Here is a 20,067-nt window from a genome sequence, read left to right as displayed (position 1 = left end):
TTCCCTTCACTCCATGAGCTCACCCCCTGCCTGGCATGCATCTATCCCTCTTGTATGACAGCAATTCAAATGTTATAACAGCTGTGTCCTTCTTCAGTCTTTTCTCTGGCTATAAATATAATTTTTTAATGAGGAAAGCATCTTTATTTCTAGGATATTGTCACTTAACAAAAAACCTTCACAGGGCCAACCCATAGCCTGGTGATTAAAACAGCTACATCCCACAGGACTGGCCTATAGTTTGAGTCTCAGACCTATATCTTGAGAAACAGGCTGAGTATGTGCGTGTGTGTGCACACGCCCAAAATTCTGAAAGGGTGGAGAAATGGAGGAGCAGGGATTGCTGTGTGGTTATTCCCTAGGGGGGCGGGGGGGCTTCTTCCCTTTCCCTCTGTGTCTGTTTTTAGTGAGCACAGGTGCCCTCTGACAAATTAAAAAAAAAAAAAAAGAAAAAGAAGGAGGGGGCAGCTAAGTGGCACAGTAGTTCAGTAGTTAAGGTGGCTGGATCCCACATGGCTGATTGTGCAGTCTAAGTCCTGGAACTGATGGCTTGAAAACCATGCCAGATGTGTGTGCATGTATGCCCAAAGTCCCAAGAGGAGAATAGAGGAGAAGAGATTGTGGCATGGCCATCCCCCTTTGGGTGTGCTTTTTCCCTTTCTTTCTCTCCCGTTCTGTCTCTGTCTAGCCAGTGCACATGCCCTATAGCAAATCAATCAGTTAACGTCCACATCTTCCTAAAGCTGCAAACACAGTAGAGTGGAATGCTGTTGGTACATCCAGATGCTCTTCTCCTGACCCCACCATCACTATAAAGTTGTGACCAATTGCAAGCTCACAGTCTACAGAGTGGGTGCCTCTCTTGGCAGGAGGCTGGCCATGGCATTACATGAGAATTCTGGAGACCCCAAGGCCTACATCTGTGACTTTGTAACTGCCCTGACCCCCTGAGGGCTGTGACCACCTTCAGACTCTGAGTGGTGTTCAGCACAAGCAGCCAAAGCAAGCAGGTCCTGGAGTCAAGAACAAATTCTAGTGAGAGGCATGTGTCCCTACGTGGACAGGGTGAGCTGTCCTCCAGGAGGGATGAGCACTTAGGGTTGATGGGCAATAATCTACTGTGTGCCCTCAACGTATTGGCTAGCAAGTGAAAAGGTTACTAAGGGGAATTTCTTTTTGGCCTAACTCATATCAAAGGTGCTGCCAAAAAGCCAGACTTCGGGGTCAGGAGGTAGCATAGTGGTTAAGGTGCTAGACTCTCACGTGACCGTCCACGGTTTGAATCTTGGACCTGGTGGCTTGAAATTCTCACCTGACACATGTGCATGTGTGCCCAAAGTCTTAAGAGGAGAGTGGAGAAGGGATTGTGGTGTCACCATTCCCCCTGGGAAGCGATTTCTGTGTGTGGGTATATATATATATATATATATATGTATGTATATGTGTATATATATGTATATATATATACATACTTGATAGTGTACACTTGTGGTTTCAGCTACTTGGGAGGCTGAGATGGGAAGATCTTGACACGGTGAGAGCCTGTTAAAAAACTAAACCAAAACAAAACCCAAACAAATGCATCATCCCTTCATATGCCTTAGAGCTAACTGATGGAGAGATGGGATTTGTCACACTTTTACCATAGCAGGTTAGGTTCATTCATAGCTTCTATGTCATCAAATGACCATTACTAAAGATGGCCCTACAACTAGCTGCATCAGTACACTTTCAGTAGTGTTTCCACAACTGTATGAGCTGAGTGAGGTTATCTAGTATGTATGTATGTAAGTTTTTATTTTTCTTTTTTAAAATTATTTTATTTACTTATTTTAATTTGACCGGGGTTGGGGGAAGAGAGAGAGCGAGAGAGCGAGAGAGCGAGCGAGCTGGAGTGAGAAAGCAAGCCACCAGGTCTGGGACTTGAACCATGTGGGAGTCCAGCGTCCTTAACCACCATGCCACCTACCAGCCCCAAGTATGTAAGTTTTACAAGAGTACTGCACAGGCCCAATGGAAACATGTACTGGTGATTACCTCTCATCTTTGAAGAACACGTACTTCTTTGGGAGGATCGAGTGTCAAAGCTGTGCTTACCTTAATGCACTATCTCATCAGAAAGCCTTCAAGAAATCCCACTGCAGAAATCACTAGATGGTGTAGAGCTTTAACATGTGACAGCAGTGCAGGTGGGTCACGTCTGGAGATTGACATTGATCAAGCTCTTGACTTTGCAGCTGTGGTAGCTTGGTTGCTGTCTAAACGGTTGGATCTCCTTGTCATAAAGCACCTGCTGAATCTGGATAAAAAGAGCAATCTGGGAAAACAGCTACTTTTATGTCTCAAGTTAAAATAATCTCTCCATAGTCTGAGAAGTCTGGATTCTTGATCCCGGGTGAATTCATAGATAGTGAAATCAGTCGTGCTTTTCTTTTACCTGGCGTTGGAAGGGAAATAGCAAGGTTGAAGGACATTGTTGAGGATTTACAGTGTATCCACAGAAAGCTATTTCCATGGCTTAAAGCACTTAGGCTTTCTGGCTGTGATCGTCTCAATCCAACAGGGTTTCTAAGTTTTATGAGAATGGCTTTAACCAGGAAGAGAAAGCTAGATCACACATTTTGGTCTTATGAATAAATGAAGTGCAATAGAATTCTGATTCAGAAATCACAGCAGATTGTTAAAGTTAGCAATCAAAAAACCAACAACTGGATCATGAAGAGACGGAGGGCGCAAATCGAGTATATAATGTAATGGATGAAGAGTTGAAATCACTCCAAATGAATCAAGATACCTCTGCAATGGGACCAGCAGATGATGTAATGGCTGTGTTGCTGGACTTCCATGTAGTCGACTGCAGTTTGAGTCTCAGATCCGGTGGCTTAAACTCACGCCGGGTACGTGTGCATGTGTGCCCAAGATCCTGAGAGGAGAATGGAGGAGAAGGGATTGCGGCATGGCCATCTCCCCTAGGGAGGGTGATTTCTCACTTTCTGTCTCTCTCTCTTCCTCTGTCTTTCTAGCAAGCACACGCGCCCTGTAGCAAAAACAAACAAACAAACAAACAAAAAACAAAAACAAAAAAAACACCTCTCTAAATAAATAAATAAATAGATAGATAGAGATACCTTTGCAAATAGAATAGAAGCTTTACTTCGCAACTTAGCATTGCTGATCAGTGCACAGAATGCACTGAAATGACTGTTTTACTTTATGATGGTCATTTTCAGGACCATCATCTAGATAAAACAGGATAGGATTTCAGAGAATCCCCTCCAGAGTGTGGAGCACCTGCAGACATGCCCATTGCTGAGATGGAGGAAGAAGGATCCAGAGGCCAGACGTCATCGAAAGCCCACTGCTCAAACCAAATAGAAAGAGTGGCCCAGAGAATATCATCAGAGAAAATGGTAGGAAAGAGATCAACAGAGGCTTCGTGCAATACAAGAACAAGGAGTAGAGAACAGCCATCTGAACTGTGGTGAAGGAGATTGCATTTGATCTGGATCCACTTATGATGGAGGACATAGTACAGAACACAGTGGAATGTGTTGAAGCTGTGATCCAGGAGGCAAGGGAGAAAGAGCTGGATCTACTTGTGTTAAAACTATTAGTTGATGGGACCAGCAGTTGGCATAATGGTTATGTTGCTGGACTCCTGTGTAGTCGACCGTGGTTTGAGTTCCAGACCTGGTAGCTTAAACTCACGCTGGGTGCATGTGCGTGCGTGTGTGCTCAAGATCCCAAGAGGAGAATGGAGGAGAAGGGAGTGTGGCATGGCAGCATGGTCATCCCCTCTGAGGGGTGATATCTTGCTTTCTGTCTCTCTATCTCTGTCTTTCTGTTGAGTGCACGCACCCTATAGCAAAAACCGCTCCAAAAAAAAAAAAAAAAGCTATTAGTTGAGAGGCCAGCAGTTGGCATGGTGGTTAAGGAGCTGGAGTCCCATATGGGTGACCACAGTTTGGTCTCAGACCTGGTGGCTTAAAAATCATGCTAGACATGTCTGCATGCATGCCTAAAAAATCACGAAAGGAGAAAGGAGGAGAAGGGATTGCAGTGTGGCCATCCCCCTTGAGGGGGGTGAGTTCTCATTTCCCTCTCTCTGTCTCTCCCAGAAAGCATACACACCCTGAGGCTGGGAAGAAACAAAAAAGATAAAAGTTCTCCAGCCAAGTTCTGTATTAACCAAATAGGGGTTCACTCATGAAGTCCCACCCAAAAAAGACTTCAAAATCTGACTCAGTACCTCCATTATATACAGTGAAGTCGACAAGGCTTTCTCTAGTCTGTGACGAGACTTTGTAATTCCTTGTTGGCCCTGGCTCATGTGATTCCTCTAGCAGGAAGAGGTTAGAGAAGACCGGTAACATCTTACCGGACCCTGTCAGACCACGAGTCTGTATTTGTTATGTATCCAGATGCCGAAGTTGTAAATGTTTGAGGGTCTTCCTTTCTATTCATGTAAACCTAACGTTTGTTGTTGCTCCACCTCGAAATAATCAATTTCTAGATATAATCTGGTTTCCTTAGGCTTGTAGTTAGTACATTTTAAAGGAACATTGGATTAGTTATGTCTAATGAGAGCGTATTACGACCTTTACCTTTGTTCATAGAATTACAGTCTGACTTACTGTCTGTGTTTATAGTAAATTATGGTACTTATTGTAAAGGCATTAAGACATTTGTCGTCTGAGCCGACTTGTGGCGTGGTGGTTAAGGTGGCTAGGTCCCACTTGGCCGACTGCATGGTTCAAGGCCTGGCCGTGAACCCATGACTTGTCTCTGCTGGGAGCTGCCTGTTTAGCTTTAGCTTTGGAGTTAACCTGGTTAGCAATTTAGCTAAAGAGCCTGACAGTGTCTTTTATTACTTGGGAAGATGAATTTGATGTTGGTGTTGATTCTTTCCAAAGCCAAGAAGAAACTTTCTTGGTCTTGGTTTAGTCCCTTAGCATAGTTCATATCTGATTTCACACGCTGAGCCTGAGGCATTCCTTTGGCTGCCTTGGCTTCTCAGACAGCCTTGCTGTGAGAACCGTGCTGTAGTATTGGCTGTGAACTTTGTGCAGGCTAGCAGTAGTGTTAGTAAGGGAAGGGAGAAGAGAAATGGAGTTGAATCATACTCATAATCATCTTCTCTGGGTGCTCAGAACTGCAGATCCAGGTATTCTAAATCCTTGGGCCTGTTCTTTCCCAGTTGAAGTATTTTCTCCTCCTATGCTGATCCCCTTACTGGAATTTTCCTTTGGCTACTTCCTCTTGCTCTCTGCCATCACCAAAATTAGCTTGCCCTCTGGCCTGGTATGAGGTGGCTAAGGCAGTCCACTGTTCCTCCACACTTTCTCCTGCTGCATAGCTCTCCACCCTCCCAGACATAGAATCTTCCAGAGTTGTCCTATTTTCTGTTGCTGCGACTCCATTCTTTGAGGGAGCATGTATTTTATAACGTTACATCTTGCTGATAGCTCTGTTTATATAAGTGGTTAGATGTGAGCATTTTCCAGAAAAAATACCGTAAGCAGAAATGGAGAATTTTTTTCAGGTGAACACCTATTGACACTAACGTCAGCTCTCACGTGAGTCTAGTCCTTTGTGTGTGTGTGTGTGTGTGTGTGTGTGTGTGTACACATTTATTTAAATTTGCTAAAGGATGTGTACTCTTGCAGGAAAGAGAGAGCGAGAGAGAGGAAAGTGAAAAAATGCCCCCATGGGGGATGGTCACACCACAATCCCTGCTCCTCCATTTCTGCTGGGATTTTGGGCATGTACACACATGTACCTGTGTGTTTTTCAAGCCACTGGGTCTGGAAATAGAACTGTGTAGTCGGCCACATGCTTTCCAGCGGCCTCAACCACCATGCCACCAGCTGGTCCAGGTGATTCGTTTGTGGCCATAATTTAGGGAACTATAAAGCTGTTCACCCTGCTCAAAGTGGAGGAGAGGGATGAATAAAAAGGAGCAGGGAGCCCTCTGCGAATTATAATATCCAGCCTACCAATTTCTATTCTCCATCAGCTTCTCCTATAATATTTTCTCTCTTTATATTTCTTTTTTGTCTTCTTTCTTCTTCCCACTCTGCCTTGTTTCCACAGCTCTCCTATATTTATCAGAAAGTGTCACTGTTTCCAAGATGTTCTCTTTTTTTTTGGAGAGGATTTTGCCAAGGGTGCGTGCACTCGCCAGAGAGAGAGAGACAGAGAGATAGAAAGCTAGAAGTCACCCCCCAGGGGGGATGGCCACGCTGCAATCCCTTCTCCTCCATTCTCCTCTTGGGATCTTGGGCACACACGCACACGTGCCTGCCGTGAGTTTAAGCCACCAGGTCTGGGACTCAAACCATGGCTGACTACATGAGAGTCCAGCGACATAGCCATTACGCCAACTCCTGGTCCCTTCGGTTACATTTTTAGGATGTTTAACTCTCAACATTAATATTGTAAAGTATATGTCCTCCATTTGCTATGTTTTCTTCACAATTGACGTGCTCCTAGACTAGGAGCATTTTGATGATTGATTCACTTTAATAGCGTTGACTGAAATATTTTATAAAATATAAAAACGTTAATAAATATTTCGATGACACACTTAAGATGTAATATGAATCCAATTCCAGACTGAAACCCCAACCGAAGGGAATGCATCTGAATTTTAATACGTGAAAATTTGAATACCATGTAGTTGTTACCACTGCCCTGAAGACTGGAAATAATAGAACTGCTGTGTGTCTACCAGGTCAGGACACTGGTTTGAATTCTTACATCAGAGAACATTCAGAACAGAAGGAATGCTACTCCTTTGTGTTCTGAGTCCCTTTAGAAGCCAGTCAGAAAGCATAACGTTTTCAAGATGTCTATTAGCTAATGATTTTTCCAAACAAATGAAATTGATTTGGAAAGAAAATAAGAAATAGTTTGCTGCATATTGCATTCTGTCGATCTATAGCACACTTGAATGGATATGTCATTATTATACAGATTGAGTATCCCTTATCTCACGTATGTGGGGTAGAAATCTGTTGGTAGTATTACCCATGATGTATGAAGTGGGAGTAGGTAGGATGTACAGATTTGCTGTGTTATAGATGTAAAGTGTCTGAATGACTCCCAGGTGTGGAAGTCCTTTATGCTCAGATGCATATGTGGACGGGAGCTCCCAAGGGAGACTGGTATTGGATGTAGATTTGAGGGGCCTTGGCATGTATTTGGCAATGGAAGCCAGTTATATCTGTGTGTGTGTGTGTGTGTGTGTGTGTGTGTGTATTTTGTTTTGCTAGAGGGCATGTGTGCAGTCAGTCAGGTGGGATCCAGCCACTTAACCACCACCCCACCAGCTGACTGCCAATTATATTTGAAGGGGATGGGACCATAAACAGGCACAGAGTAGAGCGGGAAGTGAACAGGGCCGAAGACAGAAGTCTGCAGTAACTAGTGGACTCTCAAAGGGAATTTTTACACCATGGGACCAGTAGTTAGCATCATGTTTATGTCGCTGGACTCCCATGTAGCCGACTGCAGTTCGAGTCCTGGACCCGGTGGCTTAAATTCACGCCGGTCGCATGTGTGTGTGTGCCTATGATTCCGAGAGGAGAATGGAGGAGAAGGGATTGTGGTATGGCCATCTCCCCATGGGGGGGTGATTTCTCGCTTTCTGTTTCTCTGTCTCTCTCTCTCTCTCTTTCTGGCAAGTTCATGCACCCTATAGCAAAAACCTCTCAAAACAAAAGGGGGAGGGGGAATTTTTTACACCAAAATAAAACCAAAATCAAGTCAGAATGTTCACAGCTGAGAGGACCAGAAGGGGGACTGTAGAAACTGAGGAAAGACATGACTTTGGGTGCAGCTAACAGTGTCAGATGCTGTAGTGTTTAAGTAAGATAAACTTTGAAAAGTGGCTCTGGGTTGGGTGAATAGGGGCCATCAGTGACATTACTGACAGTAGCTCCAGTGGACTGGTAGGGCAGAACCTTCTGTGAGTCCTTGTGCCTTTTTGAGAAGGAAAGCTAAGGCCATGAAGGAGGGGGTATGGTGGATGTCAAGAGAGCATGCTTTTTGTTTCAGGAGGAGAAACTTGAGCATGGCTGTGTGTGGAAGTGGGTGAGCCATGGGACAGGGCCTGGGTGAGAAGAAAACTTCTTGCACTGACATAGGATGAAGCAAGAAAGATGGATGCCAACACAATTAAGGTTGCATGTGTGCTAGGAAGAGGCAGGATGGGGAGTGGGAAGACTTACATGGTCATAAGTACCTCTGCATGAAGAAGGATAAGTTATTTAAAGTGAAAACTAGGCCATGGGATTTTGTGGTGAAGAGACTAGATTTATTATATAGAAATGTGGATGATTTATAAGTCTTTAAACCCCAGCGGAGGAAAGTTATTATTTAATAATAGCATAGATATTCACTTTTATTTAAAGAAACTTGATAGAAGACAAATTGGAAGCGCTATGTAGTGTTTTTTTCATCTGTCAGAAGGTTTGCTCAAATTATATTCCTGTCATTGGTACTTTATACCTTCAGGACAACAGAAGTGTTACAACATGAATTTTTAGAGCCAATTTTGACCACAGCGAAGTGGCTATGAAGGCTGAAGGTCAAGAGCATGATTGATTGGGTGATTAGAATTCCGTTTAAAACAAATTAGAGGTGGCAGGTTTGCCACAGGTGAGAAGCACTGCAAGGAAATGAATCTCATTAGCATATAAAACGTCTTCGGTCATCAAAAAAGAAGTTTAATGTTTAAAATATAAAGACACACGCACACGCACACACTCACGAAGGATTGACCTACCAAGAATTTTTGTTTATGACTTCTTTTTTTAGAGAGATTTTTGCTATAGGGCTCTTGTGCTCACCAGAGAGACAGAGAGACAGAAAGCGAGAACTAACCCCCCAGGAGGGATGGCCACACCGCAATCCCTTCTCTTCCATTCTCCTCTCAGGATTTTGGGCATGTGCGCACATACGCCTGGCTTGAATTTTAGGCCGCCTGGTCCAGGACTCTAACCGCGGTCAACTATATGGGAGTCCAGTGATGTAACCATTATGCCATCTGGTGGCCCCTGTTTATGACTATTATACAACCTAATGTCTAGTCTGATTTTTCTGTGTATTATAAATAATTTATAGATTCTTGATTGTATATTTTTATATTTTAAAATCAGGGACTGGTCTCCTAAACTAAATACATTGATCAGTTCTATTTAGCCAGTTATTACATTAGGTTGTGCGTTTTTCCATAGAAAAATACATCATGACTTTCACGATGACCCGGTATTTGTCTTTATTTTAGGGCCTTCTAGGTGGCTGGACTTGTGGTTAGGCATGTGAGTTTGGGATCCTTGGCTTAGGAGGCAGAGAAGGCAGGAAGGCCAGGAGGAGTGTTTAGGACAGGATCTGGCACGTGAGGTGGTAAGAGTGGAGAAGCATGTGTGTGGGGTATGAGTGGCCGTTGGTCTTGGCATGTGCAGCAAGGCAATGGGCCATGGAGAAGCTATTTCTCAGGAACATAATGCATGCCCCACCAAGCTGTGTGCTTTCAAATAGACTTGTCAAAATGATATTGGAAGTTTTGTAGTGTCAATGAAGGAATGAAAGGAATTGAGACTGTATCTAAAAAAAACCGGAAGGGACCAACAAACGGTGTAGTGGTTAAGGTGCTGGACTCCCAAAGTTCCAGACATGGCGGCTTGAAACTCATGCTGTACACACATGCGTGAGAGTGTGGCTAAAATCCCAGGAGGAGACCAGAGGAGAAAGTATTGTAGCATGGCCAGCCCCACTGGGGGGTGATCTTTCTGTGTCTCTCTGGAGAGCACACTCACTGTATAGCAAACAAAAACAAAAACAAAGCAAAACCAAAAAAGTAAAAGAGCTGAAAGTAAAGAAAAATAGTGCTGATTATAGTGACTTTTGTTAGTAATGAAAAATTGCTTCAATGTAGTTACTATGTCCTTCTAATTTTTGGTTGTTGAAAATTCAGAGTGTTAGGTGTTTGAGTTGGAAGGGTTCAGTTGGTTGTGAAGCTGCTTACATGGGGGCTGGTTGTACTCTGTTGTGGTGTATGATTGGGAAAGTTATAATACAATGTTTCCAAAAGCATTAAGCAGAGAACCGGGAAGTAGTGTTGGTTGTGATAAAAAGTTATAGAATATGAATAACGGGGGGACTTTCTTCTCTCCTCCCTGTTTATCAGATCTATATGATAACCTCCACCTGTGAACCTATCTGTTTTTTTTCTTTGAGAGGTTTTTGCTATAGGGCATGTGCGCTCGCCAAAAAGACAGAGAGAGACAGAGAGACAGAAAGCGAGAAATCACCCCCCCGGGGGGATGACCCCACAGCAATCCCTCCTTCTCCATTCTCCTCTCAGGATCTTGGGCACACACGCCTGGCATGCGTTTAAGCCACTGGGTCTGGGACTTGAACCACAGTCTACTACATGGGAGTCCAGGGACATAGCCATTACACCAACTGCTGGTCCCCTGTGAGCCTATCTTTGAGTTGAAATTATTAAGAAATCATTTAGGAAATGACAGTGAAACCAGTTGTTTTCTGTGTGATCATAGCATTGTGTAATGGGTAATTGGTTTAGACATCAGGCGGCTTCTTTTCCTTCCTCCAATTGCAGTGGAAATTTTGTCACAATGAAGGAACATTTATGGTAGAGGCCCAGGGCTGAAAATGCCCCATTGCAGAAGGTATTCAGCCCAGGGGGAGGACCAGAGTCAGCGAACATCTTCTCATGTAACACGCTATAGCAGGTGCTGTCGGGAACCACAAATGCAGGGAAATGAAGTAAACTGCTGACACCTGTGGAGACCTGAGTCCGTGCCAAGCTCACTCTAAACCCTTCACATATGCTTAATGCTTACCACAGCTCTAGGAGGAAGGTATTCGTTTTTCTTATCCTTTCATTTTTATTTTGTGCTTAGATGTGTAAGACAAATGGTCATTTTAACCATTTTGCTGCATATGGCTCACTGGCATTTATTATACTCACATTGTTTTGCAATTATTGCCACCATCCAGATGCAGAACTTTCTCATCTTCCCAAACTGAAACCTGTACCACTAAGGACTAACTGCCTGTTCCCCGCTCCCACAGCCCCTGACCACTACCATTCTACATTTTGTTTCTGTGATTTTAAGTACTATTCTTTGTTCCTCATGTGAATGGACTGAGTCGGACGGTATTTGTCCTTGTGTGACCGCATTATTTCATTTGGCATAATATCCTCAGGATTCATCTGTGTCGTAGCGTATATCAGAGTATCTCTGCTTTTGAAGGCTGAATAATATTCCATGGTATGTATACACAGTTCATCCACTGATGGGCGCTTGGGTTGCTTCCGCCTCTTGGCAGTTGTGAATATCGCTGCTATGAAGAGGGTTACGCCAATATCTGTTCGTTAGGGTGTATACCCAGAAGTGGGATTACCAGATTGTAAGGTAATTTTATGTTTATTATTTTTTTTTTTAGGAACTTTCATACTGTTTTACTCAGTGGCTGTACCATTTCACATTCTCAACAGAAGGGCCCCAGGTTCAAGTTTCTCCACATAGGAGGTAGGTACCATTCGCCTGTGGGTGTTAGAGAGGAGGGAGAGAGGCTCAGAGAGTGAGCCCACATAGCCAACATGCAGATCTGAATTCAAACTCACCAGGCTGACTCTAGAGCCTTAATTCCTGTACCATACAGGTGAGATGAGGTATAGAGAAGTTGAGGGACATAATTAAGAGTTCCTGCCTAACAATGGCAGGGCCTGGATTTAGAGCCTGCCTTCAGGGTTCGTGCTGTGAAGCATCCTTAGAATTAGCTTTTTTGTTTCTTAATAAAAATGGTCTTTAAAAAATACTCATTGTTGAATATTTCTACATGGCATTTCCTTGCCTTTCCAAATTTATGTTTTAAAAGGTTTGTGTTATTTAAAATATTATCTTTTTCCCCCCTTTCTTTAGAGAGATTTTTGCCATAGGGTGTGTGAGCTCCCCTGAGAGACAGACAGAGAAAGTGAGAAATCACGCCCCCAGGGAGGATAGCCATGCCATAATTCCTTTTCCTCTTGTCTCCTCTAGAATCCTTTCTCCTCCAAAATTCCTCTCGGGGTTTTGGGCATGTATGTACACATGTAAGTTTGTTTCAAGCCTCTGGGTTTGGGACCTGAACCATGGTCAGCCATGTGAGAATCCAGTGCCTTAATCACTAAGCCAGTTGCTGGTTCTAAAATATTATCTTAAAAAGGCCTGAAATAGCAGGTGGTATGGTGGTTAAGATGCTGAATCCCTCATGGCCAACTTTGCAGTTTGAATCCTGGACCCAAGAGCTTGACAAACACAGCAGGTGTGTGCGTGTATGTGTGTGTGTGCGTGCGCGCGCGCCCCGAGTCCCGAGGGAAGAATGTAGGAGAAGGGACTGTAGCATGGTCATTCCCCTTGGGGAATGATTTCTCACTTTCCCCCTTTCTGTCTTCAATAAGTGCACACACCCTATGGCAAGATAAAAAAACCTTTAAAAAATAATGTGTGCAATATGTTTGGTTTTCTCTTTAACTTCCTTGGGTAAAATTTTGTCTTTAAAATTTTTGAATAAATGTGCATTGGTTACAGTTGAATTTTTTTTGCACTCTTCCCTGTCAGATGTTTGCTTTCAAATAAAACAAAGCGAGAAAGTATCTAAAGCTATTTAAATGGAAGCCTGAGGGTATTGACGGTAAACACTGAGGACTTTTTTTATTCAGATAAAGTGAATTTTCAGCTTTATCAACAGAGGAGAAACAGCAAGGAAATGTATCTATTTCTCTGTGTATATATTGCTAAGAGGATGTTCATTTTCCTTCAGAGTCTTAAAGGGTCTCTCCTGGACCCTGCTTTATTGAAGGTTGCATTTTAAGCAGGGGAGCCGGGATGCACACGATTGTCAGCCCCTCTCCTAAGACTGGGGTGGGTGACTTGCAGTAGTCTCTCGTCATAGCTGGGTGTAAGTTTTAGACAGAGACTTCTTGTCTCAACATATCAAGGACCTAGGGCCAGTAGGTGGCATGATGGTTATGGCGCTGGACTCCGGTATGGCTGCAATTTGAATCCTAGACCTGGTGGCTTGAAAATCATACCAGTCATGTGTGTGTGCGTGTGCCCAAAATTCTGGGAGGAGAATGAAAGAGAAGGGATTATGGCGTGGCCAACCCTGGGTGGTGATTTGTCACTTTCCCTCTCACTCTCTCTGTCTTTCTTTGGCAAGTGCACATGCTCTGTAGGCAAAAACCTACAACCAAGGACCCACATTCATGTTAGGTGAATTCTTCTATCTGGAAAATTACTTTCAGAATAATCTATAATTCAGTGGTTCCCAACCATGTCCGTGCATTGCAGTCCATCCGGGAACTTGACAAAATAACGAGGTCTGCATCCCATCTCTAGGGGTTTTGTTACAGGTGGTCTGATGTGTGACTTAGCCACTGGAATTTTTAGGGCCACCGATATGATTCTTTTTTTGTTTTTGTTTCTGGAGAGGTTTTTGCTATAGGGTGCGTGTACTCGCCAGACAGACAAGAGAGAGAGACAGAAGGTAAGAAAGCACCCCCCAGCAGGGTTGGCCACACTGCAATCCCTTCTCCTCCAATCTCCTCTTGGGATCTTGGGAATGTACACACACACACGCCCAGTGTGAGTTTAAGCCACCAGGTCTGGGACTTGAACGGTGGTCAACTACATGGGAGTCCAACGACATAGCCATTATGCCAACTGCTGGTTCCAACAGCAATATGACTCTAACATATGGTCGAGGCATGGGACTGTCATTGCTCTACTTTGTCTCTCTTTCTCTTTTTTAAAAGTTTCCTTCCTTCTTTCCTATGAGAGAGACAGACAGACAGAGACAGATAGACAGGTACCTTGATTAGAGTCTCCATACTGTGATCCATTCCCAGTCTCAGGTGGCCCAGGCTGTGGGTGCCTGTTTGCCTCCAGTGTGCTCAGGAGGTCCTGAGATGCAGCACCAGAACCCTTCCCAGGTGACAGGATTGTGTCACCACCTGGCTTCTCTTAATTTCTCCCTTTGGTAAAGTTCATTCATCTATTCCATGAGTGAGACAAGAGACAGAGATATGGACCCCCTGACAGGGTCCCAACTCCACCATCTATCCCTAACCCCAGCCAACCTGGATTATGGGCACGTCCATGCTCGGCATATCCAGGGAGACCCCAGGTCATGAACTGACAGCCTTCCCGTGTGTGTCTTATGGACCATTCATTGTGTTTTACCCCTTTGCCATCATCCAGGCCCCGTAATTTCTCCTTAAGACCTACATTTTGGGCCCTAATTAAGATTTTTACCACAAAAGATAACAAAAATATCTCTCCTCAGGATACCAAGGAGCTGATATCGTTGGGACGTATTCCTCACATATGCGGGAATCTTTCTTATTTTGTTTCTTTTGGTGAAAAAGTTTTTTGTGTGTTTATGGAGTGTATCTTTATATTCTATGACTTGTGACTGGTTGCTGAGGAAGATAGATCTCGTTTACTTCGCATAGCTTTGCTTAGAAAGAGAGAGGAAGGCCCAGCAAATGGAATGGAGGTTAAAATGTTGGATCCCACATGGCCGAATGTGCGGTTCAAGTCTCACACCCAGTAGCTTGAAAATCATGCCAAGCGCGTGTGTGTGCGTGCCCCAAATCCTAAAGAGATTGGAAGAGAAGAAATTGCAGTATGACTATTCTCTGTGGAGATTTCCCACTTCTCTCTCTTTCTCTGTGTTGAGCATGCACAACCCATAGCAAAACTAAAATAAGGGGTAAAAAAACAAAGAAAAGAAAGGAAATCTAGAAAGGGCCAACTATTTACTGGCTTAGTTATCAGTGTAAGCTTCAGGTGACTTTCTGGGTTTGGGTGGCAGTCTCTTTTTATAAACTGAAGGCGATGATGGTGTGTATGCTGATCTTTCCGGTAGGTTCTGGAAGCTTCTCATTCAGATCCTTTCCTCCTCTGGGCGAGCATAGTTTTAGTGGTTTTCCTCTGTCGTTATGTTTAGGGTGCAGCTTTGGGTTAACCACATACTCAGTCTGAGAGTCTTTGGTTTGGAATTCTTTGTCTGGGCCCTGCCTGGGTCTTTAGAATTTGTTTAAAAAGACAGAGACAGACATATTCCCTGTGTTAATGGCAGTGCTTGTGTTGAACTGTGTGAGAGATGATTTGGTTGAAGGTTATTCAACCTTTAACTTTGAAAACTGAACGTTCTTCTAAGTTTGAAGATGAAAGTTGAGTTTTGGGGGAAACAAGTGTTCTTGCTTTGATTTTGTTTTATAAATGAGTGGTAGCATGTAAAATTTTTAAAAATTGTCCTTGTTTTGTTTTGGGTTTATCCCTTAGTGCTCTGTCAGTAGTTGGAGCAGAAACAATATATGATCCATGGTGGCTTTCTTGTTTTGTGTCTCCTATAAGGACAGAGAATGAACACATTATTTCAGTAAGTGGGAGAAGACTTACTTACTCCCTCTGAAGCCTTTTTAGATACAGGCAGAGCAGAGGTGCATCTGCACACACACGCATATTCGGTCACGCATACGTACATATGATATACATCGGCGCTGAGTCAGAGTGACATAATAGAAACTCGCTCTTGCCTTGACTGAAATGACTTGGAAGGGACATCTGTTGCTGATCCTCCCTGGTTTATTCAAAGAAAAGCATATTTAGAATGTGATATATGGCATTCGCATTTAGGTAATTTCGCAATAGTTTTGAGGCTGGGAGGATAACTCTCTTCTCCCCTCAGTTAATTACTGAGGTGACAAGCACTTGTGGAGTTAGGGGCCCTGTTTGGTGAGAGAGATAGTTTGCTTGGGTATCCAGCACAGGCATGGGTCATTTCTTTCTTTCTTTCTTTTTTTTTTTTTTTTTTTTGGAGAGGTTTTTGCTATAGGGTGCGTGTGCTCGCCAGACAGACAAAAGACAGAGAGACAGAAAGTGAGAAATCACCCCCCACACCCCCCCGGGGGGGATGGCCTTGCTGCAGTCCTTTCTCCATTCTCCTCTCGGGATCTTGGGCATGCACGCACTGTTTTAAGCCACTGGGTCCAGGACATGAACCACAGTCGACTACATGGGAGTCCAGCGACATAGCCATTATGCTAACTGCTGGTCCCATGCACGGGTCATTTCTGAGAAAATGGAAGCTACACTCCCTAGGGTGGACTAAGAGGCTCCTGGGTCATTTGCTGTGATTCTCTCGTCTCTTCTCTTTCCTCTTTGTCCCTCTTTTCTTAATTTTTTTCTGTTTGTTGACTCCAGGGACCGATTACTTACATATGTCTCAATAGACCAATGGTTATAGAAAGGGGGAAACTTTCTGATGCTTTAACTTAGTATTTAACATCATGGGGATTTGAAATAAAAATGGCAGCAAAGTAACAACACATTCTCTTCTAAAAATGCAGCCCATCGGGGCCATCCTATGTAGCAGTGGTTAAAGGAACTGGATCCCAAATAGCCAACTACAGTTTGATTCTGAGCACCAATGAGTCCTGGCTCTACTGGCTTAAAAAACACACCATGGGACCAGCAGGTGGCATGGTGGGTAAGGATGTTGAATAGCCACATGGCCAACTGTAGTTCGAGTCCCAGACTTGGTGGCTTGCTTTCTCACTCACTCTCTCTTTTTCTCTCTGTCCCTCTCTGATCAAATTAAAATAAATAAAGATAAATAAAATAATTCTTTTTTTTTAAAATTCATTGTCATTATTTTATTTTTTATTTTATCAAAGTTGGCCAGAGAGAGGTAGAGAGAGAAGGAAGGTGAGAAAGCAAGCCACCAGGTCCAGAACTTGAACCACAGTCAGCCATGTGGGAATCCAGCCACCTCAACCACCACGCCACCTGCCGGCCCCAATAAAATAATTCTTAAAAAACTGAAACAAACAAAAAAACCCCACCATGTGTGCATGCAAGCCCCAAATCCCAAAAGGAGGAAGAAATGGAGAAAGAGTTGCCTTGTGATCATGCCCCATGGGAGGATGCTTTCTCATTTTCTCTCTCTCTTTCTGTATCTATCTCCAGAGAAGACCCAGGTCCTCTTGCAAAATTAAAACAACAACAAAAAAATATCCAACCCATTGTTTTGCATAGGATGTCCTATCATCCTCAATCCACCCACCCCACATCCTCTTTTAAAGTTGTCTTCATTTTCTTTTTCTTTCTCTCTCTCTTTGTTTTTGTTTTTGTCAGAGGGTGTGTGCTTGCCAGAGGAGAGGGCTGTGGGGAAGCACTCCCTAGTGGGACATGGTCATATTGCATGGTCTCCTCCATTTCTTCATTCTCTGGGATTTTGAGCATGCATGTATACATGGCGTATTCTTCATGCCATCAGGGTTAGGTTTCATCAGGGGTCAGGATTCAAACTGCAGTTGGCTATGTGGGATAGCCAGCTCTCTTAACCACCAAACTACAAAGCCAGCCTCGCCAGCCTCATATCTAAGGGAGACAATTCAGATATTATTCCTTTCTGTTAAGATTATTTTGCATCATCTTCATTGTAGGAGATTTAGAGTCAAATATTATACCAGGGTGTAATGGGAAAGACAACGAATGTAAAACAATTTTTTTGTGTGTGTTTAAAACTAACATGTTATTGCGGTTTTATTGAAAATGAGGATACACTGATAGAACACATAAAAGTAAGAAGTAGTGCCAGATGACTTCAGCGAACCATTCCCCCATCACGTCAGGGTTTCAGCTGAGAAAACAGAAGAATAAGACATGGCCCATGCAGCAACCCGTGCTGTCAGCCACTTGCCTCCCAGCCAGGGCCTTTTCCATAGTTGTCATTCAGGCTTCATCGACCTGCTGTCACTCACAGGCTTCAGACAGGCGTTCTCACCTCTTGGCATACTTCTTCGAAGCGTGGACCTAGGAGCTGCAGAATTTCAGCCCCCACCAGGCTTGTATTCTTTCACAAGAACCCCAGTTGAGTTGTATCTGCAAAATATGTTAACCTGCCTGAGATTCTGAGATTCTTTGCTCTAATAAACTCCCAGATGGTACACACATGCTGTCTGTGGACCACAGTGTGGACAGCTAGGCTCTGCTCTAGAGAGGCCACATCGCCCTCCTGCCAGAGAACAGCAGAGTTATTTGGGCTAAGATGGGATGACAGGGGCTGGCAGGTGGCATGGTGGTTAAGGGTACTGGACTCCCACATGGTTTACCACGGCTCAAGTCGTGTGCCTAGCGACTTGCTTGCTTGTTCTCTCTCTCTCTCTTTCACTCTGTTCCTCTCTGGTCAAATTAAATAAATAAATAAATATAATAAAATAAGATAAATACATTAAATTAAATAATTCTTTAAAAAAAAATGACGTAATGACAAAAGCTAACCAAGAACCTCTGGCTTACATACTTACTTGGAAGTCGAACTTAAAAAGGAAGCGTCTGGGGCCAGTAGGTGGGATGGTGGTTAAGGCGCTTGATTCTAACAGGGCTGATCGCGGTTTGAGTCCTGGACTGGCGGCTTGATACTCATGCCAGGTGTGTGTGCGTGTGCCCAAAATCCTGACAGGCGAATGAATGGAGTAGAGGGGATTATGGCATGGCCATATCTCCGGGGGGGGGGTGATTTCCCACTTTCTTTCCTATGAATAGACATGCCCTATAGCAAAAACAAAAACAAAATAAGGAAAAGAAAATGTTAGGACCAGCAGTTAGTGTAACGGCTATGTTGCTGGACTCCCATGTAGTCGACTGCGGTTCAGGTCCTGGACCCTATGGCTTAAACTCATGCCCGGCGCGTGTGCGCGTGTGCCCAAAATCCTGAGAGGAGAATGGAGGAGAAGGGATTGCAGCATGGCCATACCCCCGGGGATGATTTCTTGCTTTCTATCTCTCTGTATCTGTCTTTCTGGTGAGTACATGTGTCCTATAGCGAGGAAAAAAAAAAGAAAGAAAGAAAGAAAGAAAAAAGAAAAGAAAATGTTGCTTCCTATGTGCTAACACAGTTCACAGGGCTTTACAAATCCGCCTAATCCTCACCCTGTCTCCGGAGATAGACACTGTTTTTATTTCCAATTTCAGAGATGGAGAGGTGGAAGCACAGAGTATTTAAAATAGCTTGACCCAAACTCCTGTGAACTAGTGCATTGAAGAGCAGGGCTCTGAGGACAGCAAGGCCTGAGACCCGAGCTTTGACATGATTGCTGTGCGTGTCCTCAGTGCACATGGTGCTACAGTGGTTGGCAAGCGGAGCCAGATCACAGCTCAGAAAGACACTGTCTTTGGACAGTGGGTGCTTCCAGAAGGCAGGGTGAGTTTAGGAAAGTGGTCTGTATGGGGAGTGCACCTAACAGTGGGAGAAGGGAGCCATGTCGTTTACGTTTAGTGGAAAGGGCTCGGGTGCAAGGTGCAGCTCTGAGGAAGAGAGGCTGTATGTTATACACCTCTACTAGGTATTAGGGTTTATATTTGTTACAGCATTTGAACCTTATCATGACCCTCCATCGCAGGTGCACATTTTATAGGGGAAAAATCTGAGGTTCATAGAGGTTAAGTCATTTTTCAAGGTCACAGAGAGATGAGAATAACAGAACTTGAATTTTCAGTCAGTTATGTCTGATTTCAAATTGTATTAGATCGTTTCTATTTCCATAGAGAAAAGGCATGACGACTCTCCCGACTACCTAATATATCTGAATTTTCTTCCTTCTGCTTCTTCCCTGGGCCTGGGCTTGGAGGGGAAATTAAGGTATAAAGGAGAGATAAGAACTTGGTCATTGACACTAGGGTCTAAAGAGGTGCTTGGACAGAGAGATGGGAGTGGTTTGAAACAGTACCAGAGTCAGGTCCAGCAGTTAGCGCAATGGCTATGTCGCTGGACTCCCACGTAGTCGACAGCGGTTCAAGTCCCAGACCCAGTGGCTTAAAACTCATGCCGGGCACGTGTGCATGCATGCCCAAGATCCTGAGAGGGGAGTGGAGGAGAAGGGATTGCGGCGTGGCCATCCTCCTGGGGGGGGTGATTTGTCGCTTTCTGTCTCTCTGTCTCTCTCTGTCTGTCTGGCGAGCGCATGTGCCCTATAGCAAG

General features: G+C 44.0%; 1 protein-coding gene across 1 annotated transcript in view; it reads left to right on the top strand.

The window, feature by feature from the left end:
* The window catches only part of FARS2 (phenylalanyl-tRNA synthetase 2, mitochondrial), a 625,214-nt gene that overhangs the window by 48,374 nt on the left and 556,773 nt on the right, over window positions 1-20,067 (top strand). The window contains exon 3 of the mRNA XM_006141240.3: window positions 11,479-11,564. The gene's annotated coding sequence lies outside the window, so the exon portion shown is untranslated. The remainder of the gene's footprint in view (window positions 1-11,478; window positions 11,565-20,067) is intronic.

This window comes from Tupaia chinensis, unplaced genomic scaffold (genome assembly GCF_000334495.1).
Source record: "Tupaia chinensis unplaced genomic scaffold, TupChi_1.0 Scaffold000048_1, whole genome shotgun sequence".
In the NCBI taxonomy this organism is placed as follows: Eukaryota; Metazoa; Chordata; class Mammalia; order Scandentia; family Tupaiidae; genus Tupaia; species Tupaia belangeri.
This window is presented reverse-complemented; position numbering and strand designations above follow the sequence as displayed.